A 13,471-nucleotide genomic window follows, 5' to 3' on the forward strand; every position below is an offset into this window, starting at 1 on the left:
ACTTTTTTTTTGCCTTCAGACAATTTAAATTATTCACAGAGCTAAAGTCAGCATCTAGTAAGTCTATACAGCTTGGAAAAGGGCCCTCTTGTATTACCTAGAAGATTTATTGTTGTTGTTTGATCATTTCAGCAGTGCAGTGTCTGACTCTCCACAGAGATTTCTTGGCAAAAAAAACTGGAATGGTTTGCCATTTCCTTCTCCAGCTCATCTTACAGATGAGGAAACTAAGGCAAATAGAGTCAAATGACTTGTGTAGGCCACACAGCTAGTAAGTGTCTGAGGTCTGATTTGAACTCAGGAAAAGAGGTTTTCCTGTCTCCAGACCTGGCACTCTATCCACTGCACCACCTATCAGTCTCTGTCTAGAACAGTGATTCCCAAAGTGGGCGCTACCGCCCCCTGGTAGGTACTGCAGCGATCCAGGTAGAGCAGTAATGGCCACAGGGGCATTTATCTTTCCTATTAATTGCTATTAAAATTTTAAAAAATTTAATTTCCAGGGGGCCAAGTCATATTTTTTCTGGAAAGGGGGTGGTAGGCCAAAAAAGTTTGGGAACCACTGGTCTAGAACATAGGAGGGTACAAAAGAAAACCTCTTCCTACAAGGAGCTTTCAGTCTACCAAATGGTAGAACTGGGGTCTCAACCAAGGTTCTATGATACTAAATTGAGCAGAGTGAAGTGGAAAGAGCATTAGATCACATTGCTATATTTTTCTATGCTTTTTCTACTTCTGAATGAAGTCTCTAACAAAGAATATGCTAGTGGTACTCTTCCTTTTTACAAGGGAAATATTAGGATCCTAGGCTATTAGGATGAAAGTAACCCTTTTATTTCACAGAGGAGGAAATCTAAGCCCAGAAAGGTTGTAAGTTGTTCAAAGTCATATAGGTAGGAAATAGCAGATTTGGGATTTGAACCTAGGTCCTCTGACTCCAAATCCAGCACTTTTTCCCCTTATCAGAATGCTTTGGATTAAATAAGAGAATACACCACCTAAATTGTGTTTAAATATAATCTCCATACAAAAATACTTTACTAGAGAGTCACCACTTCTGTCAAATAGACAATTCTATATAAATATAGATTGAGTTTTGCAAATGTAGCCATTAGGCTTCAACATAACTCATGCCCATGTTAGCATAACCTTGTTATGGGATGGAATGTCAGCCAGGACATGCAAGTCACCTCATTATATGGAATTAGTCCTTATAATAATGTTCATTAAAATAGGACTCTAATGTTATGCCTATGATCTCAACTCTCATATATTCACCACATTAACAGGATTCATTGGGATAGATAATAGAAAACCACAGCTATTCCTTCCTTACTTGCTAGAGAAGAAATAACCATGGGAAGACTGTCCGTCACCACATCATCCACTCCAAAGAGTTAGGTTGTGGCCTTCATCTAAGTTGTGCAAGGAAGAACCCTTGGAACATTCACAGGTAAACCACAATGCCATATTATAAGGGGATAATGGGAGGTTGTCTGTCGATGCATAAACATGTTCAACTCACAAAAAGCAGGAAGTATTTTTATGAATTTGACATTTTTGCACATCGTTATTCTGTTCATCTGGCTTCATTTGATAAATTGCAAGAGATATGGCATATAAATTTGACCTTTGACAAAGACATCAAAGAAAGAGGAAAAGGTCCTATACATAACACAAATGCTTTTTAAAAAGCTCTTTTATGGGGGCAAAAAATGGATAATGATTGGAATTTCATCAGTTGAGGAATTACTGAATAAGTTGTGTCATCTGAATGTGATGGAGGACAACTATACTCTGAGAAATGCAAAAATAGATGTATTTGAGAAGACATGGAAAGATTTATATGAACTGATGTGTAGAGGAGTGATTAAAAACAGAAGAATTTATAACATCAATATTATAAAAAGCAACAGTATAAGGGCTTTTATAAACCAATGAAGAATTACATGAGCTAGGATAACAGTTTATACAATAACAACATTTTTTATAAAGTCAAATAACTTTGAAAGTTGAAAGAACAATGAACAATCAATACATTGACCAATCATGATTACAAAGGACCAATGGTCAAACATGCTATCCATTACAGAGAAGTGATGAAATTAGGATACAGAATTAGATATATATGTGTGTATATATGTATGTAAATCATGTAAATGAACGTATTTGTGTATGAATATTTGCTATTTTTCAATCATTTCAGTCATGTCCAACTCTTTGTTACTCTATTTAGAGTTTTCTGGCAAAGATACTGTAATAGTTTGCCATTTTCTTCTCCAGCTCATTTTACAGATAAGGAAGTGAGGCAAATGGGGTTAAATGACTTGCCTAGGATCACATAGTTAATAAGTGTTTGAGGTCAGATTTGAATATGGGAAGATGAATCTTCCTGACACCAAGTCTGATACTCTATTCACTCAGCTGCCTCATATATGAATTTTTAAAAATTTATACACATATACACTAGTTCTTTTATTTCCTAATAGAGTGGGAAAATGGAAGAAAAAGAAAAGTTAATTTTTTTAGAGCTGGAGAAGTTGCTATTTATGTAAATGTCACATGAATTTTTAGATGAAGTTACTGTATTATCAATTTTACTTGTTTTACTTTGTTACAGGACACTTCTTACAAAGTGAAAGTAATCTGAAAAATATCAATAAAACTTTCTAAAAAGACAGAATTATGTAACCAAAAAGACACAGGTCTCAGAATCAGTAGATTAGATTTGACTTGGACTGTTGGCTCTGCCACTTATATGGGGGCTCTGTTTCATCTTCTGAAAAAAGGAAAACAAAATCTTCAACTCTTTCCCAAAGTTCCCAAGGATTTAGCATGTTTATGTATATGAAAGAGCTTCAGAATAGTGGCATTTTGTATGTATTTGCTATCAAAATTATTACACATTTAATAAGCATTCTTGAGAGCCATCTTGAATAATGGTATAGTTAGTTTAGAGTCAAGAATACCTGGGTTCAAGTCCAGCCTTAGACTTATAATGAGCCTCTAGGCAAGTCATTAAACCTCATGAGTGACTTAGTTACCAATCTGCAATGGAAGCAGAAATTTCTACCCTGATAATTACCAATGAAATCATAGGTACAGATTTTCCTCCCCTCCTACCCTAAAACTCAACAATCCTTTTTTAAACTCCCATATGACCATGACAGAAGCCAAAAGTTGATCCAGACAAAGTGCTCTAGGTTGATTTAGAAGGAATGTACTTTCATATTTAATTGGCTGGGTAATAAAGAAAGGCTTCAGTTAAACCTTTCACACATGTTTTTGCTTAAGGGGTGACCTGAATTTGGAGATTTGTTGTTCTATGAATCTTTGGGAGATCATTTGTCTTTGTCTTAAAATTGACTAACAAATAACTTTTCATATAATACTGAAATCAATATGTGTTTTACCTCTGCTAGGGCAGTTTCAGCAAATAGACACGGCAACAATCTTGTGACAAGGTCCCCAGAAAAGCCTGGCATACAAGCTTCCCCCAGGAAACCAGAAGAAACAAAGATGAATATGTAGGAAATACCGTCAGCTCCCAATTATCTCTCAGAATTTTACCATGACTGCCTCTTCTTGACACATTTTGCTTTCACATTCTTCATGACATTGTTGCCTGCTCTAGTTCATTAAGACTTTTATTGATACAAACAGCATTTTATAAACAATCACAGCAGGAGCTAGAAAAGAGGGAGTTTTAACAAATGAATTACTTCCCATTGCTAGGAAGGTGCGAAACTAGCACATTGAGATGAGACAGAGACAGTGAAGACTGAGCTTGAGTTACTGTGTTCATTGCATTAATCCAAGTGATGTTGTTGTCCCTTTCTCATTTGGAAGGGAAGGAAAGGTGGAGAAAGGAAAGAGTTGACCAAGGGGACAGGAGAGGGAAAGTGAATATGCTTCCTAGTTGATGCTTTGATAATTCTTTACAAGTGAAGTGGTTTGGGAATCTGGAAGCCAGAACTGGTTTCCTCCCTGATTTGCCTCATTTCCATTGCATTTGATTGGTTTTCAGTGGACCTTGAAATAATCAAGATTGTTTTCTCCATTTTAGCATAGACCATGACTTTCCATTAGCTATCAAGACTACTCTGGGAATAGATCAGCTTAGCTCGATGGGTGGGCCATCATACCACAGAGGCATTGATACTTTTTCAAATAGCCACATACCAACACACACACACACACACACACACACTCATACATTCATACACTCACACTCATACTCACTTATACTTAACTTAGAAAACCACAAATTAATATTATTTATGTTTTATTGTATTTTTATTTTGTTAAGCATTTCCCAATCTATATTCATCTGAAGCCAGCTGCCCTGGGAGTTTTGTGGGGCTACATATTTAACACTCTGCTATGGATTATAGTGCAAACTATCCATTAGAGAGTTCCTACATTTTTGTTCTGTTCTAAATGGCTTAATCTGACTCTTTGAACCCCACCATTTTTCTGGTACATTAACCCAGTTTATTAACATTGTTCCTAATAATTCTTGGTGAAATGGAGTACATTTACAGCTAGGTATTTCAGTGGATAAAGAGCCAGAACTAGAGTCAGAAGGAGCAAGGTTATAATTCGACCTCAGACACTTCCTAGCTGTGTGACCCTGGGTAAGTCACTTAACCCCAATTGTCTAGCCCTTATCACTCTTCTGTCTTGCAACCAATACTTAGCATTGATTCTAAGACAGAAGGTAAATATATTTTTAAGAAGAAAAGATATACATTTCTTCTGCTGCCACAATGTGCTTTGTGAGAATAAAGAGGAAGAAGCAGGAGAAGAAATAGATGATGATGGTATCTGTTGCTGCTGCTACTATTATTACTACCAAAAACAACAATAAAAATAATAACTAGCATTTCTATAACACTTTAAAGTTCACAAAGCATTTTAGAAATATCTCATTTTTATCTTCACAAAATGCTTGAGATGTGCTGACATTAGTCTCTTTTTTAATTTAGGCAGAAATGACATGACTTGTCAAGGGTCACACACCTCATAAGTATCTGAGATCAGATTTATGTTTGAAGTCAGGTCTTCAAATCTCATTCTTCTCCACACTTCCCTTTGGACTTTCTCTACATAACCCTGCTCTCTATCCTAAAGCCTCACTTCAAGCCTGGGAATGTTACACCTTGGAGGCATGCTTCACTACTAACTTCTCTGAATCAGAATACAAGTTCTATCTGCTGCAGGGAGAAAAAGAACTAGGCATACAAATAATAGCAGCATCTATATAGTACTTATTGTGTGCCAGATGGAGTGTATGGGGTATTCATGGAGGACTAACCTCTCTGGTGTGAGGGCTTTCCAAGCCTTTTTCAGGGCTGCTCATCTACCTGAGGGTCCACAACTCAACTCATCTGTGGCTCCAAGAAGCTATGGTATATGCAGTGGTCACACCCTGGTAAAATCATTTTGGCAGACTGGATAAACCAGATTGATGGTAAATGACAGACTTCAAACCTATTTGGTGAGTTAGGGTGATGCCCACCCCAAGCATATGAAGACACCCCCCCAGCAGAAAAGGCAATTGAGAACAGTTACTTCCAATGGGCCATGAAGGTAGCAGAAACAGGTGCTATGGAGGACTTAGAGTTTAATTGGATATCAAAGATGCTAAAGTCATCCACTGCGTCCTGGGCCATTGCCAGTCATTCTAACTTTTGCACTGCCACTGGACAATGATGACTCTTGTCTCATAGAAATTGCAGAGTGGAATTCCACTTGTAAGAAAGTGGGTCAAGCCTCAGCTGAGAATTCCAGGGTGGGGCTGAGAACTCTGGGTGAGGGGGCAGTTTAAGGTAGTTAAGGGAGTTGATACCTGGGGGTTGAAGTGAGCAGGTCACTCTGTTTGCTGTTCCCAGATCTTGGGGCTCTTGAGAGCTGTCAACCTTGCTTTAGCCTAAATAAACCTACAATCAACCTCACTAATACCTCAAATTAGTTATTTAGACCTTAGGAGAAGATTATCTATTAGGTTAGAGAGTTAAATAGCTAACCAAGTTACCTTATTTTATCCTTGTCAAATCTCCCTTTCTTCCTTGCCCCACATTTCATTAAACCCTTCATCATTTGGGAGCTGTGCCTGGCTATTACTTAGGGATATACTCACCTCCTCAAACTGAGTTTCTCCAGCCATGTGGCCCAAAGCCTGACCCTTCGTCTATCTCTGAAAGCCTCAAGACATCAAGCTTTTACTATTTTCTCCTTACTCAAACCTGTTGGGGAAATAGTTTAGATAGAGTTAATATCTTTTCTGAGACCAGCCTAACCTAGTTCCTGACTGTGATCTGAAGGTAACAGTTCAGCCATCTATAACTGATCCTTAACTGCTTGGAGGGAGGGGGGAAGTAAAGGAGTGCCCCCAAGATTGGGTCCCTCCCTTTTCACTCAAGCCTGCTGAGAGCCTGTGTGTGTGCTCTCCATATACTAAGGGACAACTAAGTCCTGAGTGATACAAACCACTGGTATTTTACAACTTCCCACAAATATCACTGTTAAAACCAATGTAACACTCTGGAAGAGTAAGACTGATGTCTTTGTAAAATTCTGACGCATTAAATTCCAATTTGTGAGCAAGTCCTCTTCAAAAATACGGACAAACAGCCACAATATGATGTGCCAGACACTGTGTTAAATGCTTTATAAATATTATCTCATTTAATCCTCATAATAAACCTCAGCTATAGGAACTATTGTTTCCTTCTTACATGAGGAAACCAAGGCAACAGAGTGATCCGTCCAAGGTTTCACAGTTTGTGTCTGAGGTCATATTTAATCTCAAGTCTTCCTAACTCCAGGCCCCAGCTCTCTATCTCTTTACCACCTAGTTATCGTATAATCAAACAAAATGAACAGTTTAATGATTTTGTGTTTCATCACTGAGATGATAAAAGATGGTAACTGAAGATGAGCTTCAAATTCCATTTGCTCATGTTGAAATATTGGTGAGAAGGGAATGTGTTACTCAAGAGAAAAGATTTTTTAAAAAATAGAAAAGAATATAATGAAGAAAACAGCAGGGTAGAATATAAAAGTCAAGGATTTTAAAGGAAAAAGACATCCAAGGTGCAATTCAACAAGCCTGACTTTAATTATTTGCAAAATTCCAGATTAGATAATAAACATCTAGAAAAAGAAAAGATGATTACAAAGATGCAGTTAATATGGATTCATCAAAAATAATTTGTGCCAAACTAACCTTCTCTGTCTTTTCAGCAGGGTTGCTGAAATAGAAGATCAAGGGAATGCAGTGTGTATTGTTTAACTAAATCTTAACAAAGTGTCCAAAAGAAACATCTAGTGCTATCCTCTAGAAAAAGACAAAGAGATACATGAATAGATTAAACAACAATACAATTGGATTTGGAACTGGTAAAATAGTGAGGCTCAAAAATTAGTCAATAATGATTAAATGTCTATTTGGAAAGATGTCTTCAGTGGGGTGCTTCAAGGATTTGTGATTGGTCTTACATTTTTTAACACTGATATACATACATAAAGGCATAGATCATCTTATCAGATTTGCAGAGGTTAGAGAAAGGGCCATCACAGAGAATAATAGAGTCAAGAGATTCCAAAAACTCTTGGCAAGCTAGAGCATTGGTTTGAAGAGAAGATGACATTTAATAGAGATAGATGTAAAGTCATACACCTGAGTTCAAAATATGAATTTCACAAACGCAGAGTTGGGAAGGATTTAGGCAGGAGTTATCTGAAAAAGATCTGGGCATTTTAATAGACTACAATTTCAATATAAATGAATATGGTAATATAATAGGAAAAAATCAACCTAAAACTAATGTACTCTTGAGCCACAATAGGAAATATACTTTCCAAAATACCTTCCACATACCTTCCGAAAAGGTAAAAGTCTCTATGGACCCATTCATACTATACTTAGAGTGGTTATTTAGTCATTTTCATTTATGTCTAACTCTTCAAAACCTCTTTTGGAGTTTTCTTGGCAAAGACACTGGAATAGCTTGTCATTTTCCTCTCAAGCTCATTTTACAGATAAGGAAACTGAGGCAAATAAAGTTAAGTGACTTGTACAGTGTCACAAAGCTAATGTCTGAGTCCAAATTTGAATCCAGAAGATGTATCATCCTGACTTCAGGTTTGGCATTTAGGCATTGTACCATCTGGCAATAGGTACGGTATTGTGTTTAATCCTGGATACCTCATTGTAGAAATTATTGTAAAAAATTGGAGAGTGGAAAGGGAAAGAAACAAGGATAATAAGAGGCCTTCAATCCATACCATATGATGATGAATTGAAGGAATTGAGGATGTTTATCCTGGAGAAGATTCATGGGAAATTTGATTGCTATCTTTAAGCATTTGGAAGGTTGTCTTATGGAAGAAAAGCTAGTGTTATTCTGCATGTCCTCAAAGGGTAAAAGTTTCTGGAGGACAAGGAATGTTTCTTTTGTTTGTTTTATCTCTGAAACCCCCAGCACTTAGCACTATTCCTGGAATATAGTCTAAACTTAATAAATGCTACTAAATGAATGAATGAATGAAATTGCAAAGAAGCAAATTTAAGCTTGATGTTAGGGGGGAAATTCTAAAAATTAAAGCTATCCAACAATAGAATGACTTGATTCCCTCTCAAAAAGAGACCCCAAAAAAGTATGTTGGAAATGTAATAGTGTAGACTCTATCAGGTATAGGTTGGACTGAAGGGTCACTAAAGTTGTTTCCAACTCTAAGTCTGTGATTCTGGGAAAGGTGTCAAAATCTGCCATGAAGGTATTCATTATTGGTTTGTCTTCTCCAGCCGTGGGAGATTGAGCTCAATTGTTAAAGTTTAAATGTATGAACCAGAGGTTAAATAATAATAATTGACTTTTAGGTGCATTTTAAGGTTTACAATGTACTTGCATATATTATCTCATGTTTCACAACAAATCCACAGGGTATGTATTACCACATTCTTGACTCCATTCTCCTTAATCTTATATATCCAATGAGTTTTGTTAATTAGAATAGGTACAGGGATAGAGTGGAGGAGATTCTCACTGCTTCATGCAACTGAGGCACTTTCAGTCACTTTTCAGTCATGTCTGACTCTTAGTGATCCCATTTGGAATTTTCTTGGTAAAGATACTGGAGTGGTTTTCCATTTCCTCCTCTAGGCAATCTCTCACTTGGGAAACTGAGGCAAACAAAGTTAAGTGACTTGCCTGGGTCACTCAGATCATAAATGTCTGAAGTCAATTTTGAACTCAAAAAGATAAGTCTTCTAGACTTTAGGTCCAGCATTCTACTAACTATACCACCCTCGTGCCACTGAGGCATAAGGAACTTATAAAATATGATGCTGAATACACTAAGAGGTGAGTTGAAGGAACTGTGGTCTTTAAAAAAAACAATCTAGAAGAAAAACCTAAGTCTTAAATGAAGCACTTGGGGAAAGGAAATTAAGTGTCCCAAAGAGTCCTGGATGATTAAAAGATAAGAAAGCAATCATTGAAGAGTTGGAGAAACTGTAGTCCAAATCCTTGATTTCTGGGGATCAAATTTATAACCTAGAAAAAAATAGTGTAAGGATCAAAGCCATAAAAAATTAAGCAGGTCCTCTATAGCTTTAAAATCCAATGATGTACAGTTCTAGATCATAATACTGTTAGATACTAGATCTGAGGGACTAGATAAGACAACACAATCTGAGTTCTAGAATAATGATCCAAAATCCAGAAGGATTCCTGCAGAACAGAACTGGGAAAGCATCCTGGAGGAAGGAGATCACTGCTTTGAGTAATGCTGACTTGCTACACACTAAGGCTCATAAAATCATAAATCTAGAAGGGACTTCAGAGGTCATCTCATTTTACAAAAGAAACAGAGGTTTCAGGAAAGTATGTGACTTTCCCAAGGTCACAGCACTAATAACAATCAGAGGTGAGATTTGAGCCAGTGTTCTAACTTCAGAGCCAGCATTCTTTCTATTTTATCATGCTTCCTCCTAGTAGTGCTTATAATAATAATAATAGTAATAGTAGGTAGTAAATGACATTTATATATCATTCAAAGGTTGAGACGTATTTTACATTTTAGCTGTGGACCACTTCATTTCCCTTCTGCCCTTTTTTCAGTAGAAGGAACCACCACAATGTCAGCATTTCTGGTTGATATTGAAGAAATTACATAGAGGATATCATCCCCCCCCCATTCTTAGAATGTTCCCCCTCTCCCTCCAAAGTGCTCATCTTTCTTTTTCATCTATTCTTATCCAACCCACTCTACCTATCATTCAAAGTACATAACCTTCACTTCTCTGAGAAGTCTGACCACTCTGTCCCTTCCAGGTCTTTTTGGAGACCAGCCTTGCCCCTCTCTGCAGTTGTCAAGTCCATTTCCCACCTGAAATTATTTTGTAGTGACATCCCTATTATATATTTTATCTCTCAGGGTAATTTTCACACCCTTCTTTCCAGTAGAATGAATGCTCCTATAGGACTAGGACTTTTTTATCCTGTCTTTCTACCCAAAGATCCTGGCAGGGTACCTTGCATCTAATCTGCCCTTAATAAATAGATGAGAAATCCTACATTAATCTGTCCCTTTGTCAAAATTCCTGCAGCCCTCATATAGCTACCAGCAATTTAGTTATTTAACTTATCTACGATTTCAAAGTCATCCCAGTCATCTTGATTTTTATCTTGCCACTGGACTTCGATGATTGCAAGAGAGAGAGAGACTGACAACTCTGCCTCACTTAAATCCAATTTACACCCAAATCAAGACATCATCCCAAGGTTCATTAGTACTCTTCAGGTACCAAAAAGGAACAAAGAATTTTTTTTTCACAAGAAGGTCATAGGTAACAAAGTCAGAATCACTTCCATTTTCCCTTTTTTTGGGATTCCTCATCTGACAAATATACTCTCAAATGGCACCAAATTGGCTTCTTAGATGTTTTATATTTGCTGAAATAATTGGATGGGTGAGTGAGATGCTTCAAAAGGCCAGAAGGTGTCACTAGCATCCAGTGAATGTTTTTAGTTTGGTACTAACATTTGAAGTAGGAAAACCTCATTTTTTCCCAGTAGTATTATACAATATACTCTATATCCCATTTACTTTCTTTCAGTAGCAGATCCCATAGGAATAATTAGGGGATAGAGAGATAGACTCTGAATCAGGAAGATCTGTGTTCGAATACTAACCCAAACCCTTACTGTGTGGCCTTGGGTAAATTTTTTAATATATCTGGGTCTCAATTTTTTCATCAGTAAAATGAGTTTAGATTAATAAGCTCCAAGGTTTCTTATAGCTATAAGTCTATGCTCCTATTGTCTCTGAACTGAAAAAATAGAAAGTCAGCACTGAAGAAAACCAATTGTCCTCTCAGCAAATTAATTATACAAGTAAACAAATAATAGCCTTTCAAGAGAATACTTTTTTTAAAGGTAGCATCACCTTTCCATGCTTCAAGTTTCAGTTCTAGATGTTGAACATATGTTAACCGCTATGTACATAAAACTGCTTTGATTTGGGATAGAAAAAGAGTGTGCCCTTATGGAATTCCCATTCAATCAGTAAACATTTATTAAGTGCCTATTGTATACAAGGCAATATGATATGATCTGGGCACGCAAAGACAAAAAATTAACTAATCAGTGCACTCGAGAAGTTTAGATTCTATGAAGGGAGACACCATACTCCTAAAAGAATGTATGGGGGACTAGAACATACATAGACAATTATAATATACAATATACATTAAGTCATGTAAGGGAGGCAGCTTGGCTTAAAAGTGTCCAGCCTCTGAATCAACCAGATGTGGGTTCAAGTCTCTTAAAGAAGAGTGTCTATGAAACTCTATTGCAGAGAAGCTAGTGATCTGCATGGGAAAAGAAGAAACTTAGCAGTCTCTCTGTTGCTTATCTCTAATTTATAAAAAAAGTTATATGTGTCCATAGATAAACATGCATATATGTGTATGTACATAGCTATGTGAGTATACATTTTTGTATTATGTATATGCACATACAAATATATATATATATATAAATCTTTGTACATGATTGAGCATACATTATGTCCCTTATTAGACACCTAAAAAGTTAGAAACTGGGGGTTTTTTTGCCTTTTTATGTACCCAATTCTTAGTACAATGCCTGTACATAGTAGGTGCTAAATATGGTAGATTTTAAATAAATGTTTATTGATTGATTTTCATAATCAAAATATCTTGAAGAATTCTGAATTTATTGATCAGAGAGACAAAGTCAGAAGCTGGGTTTGTTGTGGGCTAGACAGATAAAATCATACATCCCACTTTTAAAAAGTATTTAAAAAATACTGTGAGCAGGAAAATCATTTTCAGTTCCTCAGTCTTGAAGCTGTTAAAAAATAATGACCAAACTAATAGTTACTTAAAGAACAAATGTTTAACTGGATAGGAACGAAGATATTGACTAAGGGTTTGAGGGTTTTTTCCATGTATTCTCCCGAACACCTTTCTCAGAAGCTTTTCTGTATTTGTCCTTAAAAAAACACAACTCTGCATTTTCCTTCCCTCCAGTTATTAACATGAAAAAAAGAGGGAAATTGTGGTATAGGAGTTAGAGCCTCTTGATTCCTTGGAGGACCAAACCTCTCCAGAGAAATCATTTATCCTCCAGTTTCCTCTTCTGAGTCCACAGGGCACCTTTATGACCTGGAAGAAGAATCTGTATATTACTTACTAGCTGGATCCCCACTTCCCCACTCATAGTACTGCCTCTAGCTTGAGTAGAGCCTATACAGGTCCAAAGAACAGTTTCCACAAATGCTCCTGTTATGATAATCATAACACTCCCAACTTCAGGTTTAGGGATTGTTTAGATTTTTCACATTCCATTTCTGCTGTTGCCTTTAAAATAATACATTAAGACAAGTATAAATAGCACGATATCAGTGTGCAAGGGATCTTCAGAAATCATTTGGTCTCTAGTCCCTCTCCAGAACCTCAACTATCTGCTGTGAGAACTTTCCCCAACTGGCAACTAGATGGTGCAGTGGATACTTGAATTCAAATTTGGTCTCAGACATATTCTAGTTGTGTGACCCTGGGCAAAACACTTAACTGCTGTCTGCCTCAGTTTCCTCAACTGTAAAATGGGGATAAGAATAGAACCTACTTCCCAAGGTGGTTGTGAGGATAGAATGGAATAATATTTGTAAAGTCCTTTGGAAACCTGAATTTAAAGCACTATGTAAATGCTAGCTAGCTAGCTGCTGCTGCTGTTGTAAAACTTCAGGACATGAACTGGGTAGCCAATCCTCCATTTAAATTTTCAACAACCAGAAAGTTCCTCTTTTTGTTTAATGTGGTCTTGAAAAATATTTCAATTTGATGAGAGAAAGCAAAAAGAACTTCCTCAGGCTCTGCAAATTGCATGAGAAATAGATCATAACTTTATGAACCGAAGATATTGTTTTGTTCAAT

The sequence above is a fragment of the Gracilinanus agilis genome, chromosome 1, assembly GCF_016433145.1.
Source record: "Gracilinanus agilis isolate LMUSP501 chromosome 1, AgileGrace, whole genome shotgun sequence".
NCBI lineage: Eukaryota > Metazoa > Chordata > Mammalia > Didelphimorphia > Didelphidae > Gracilinanus > Gracilinanus agilis.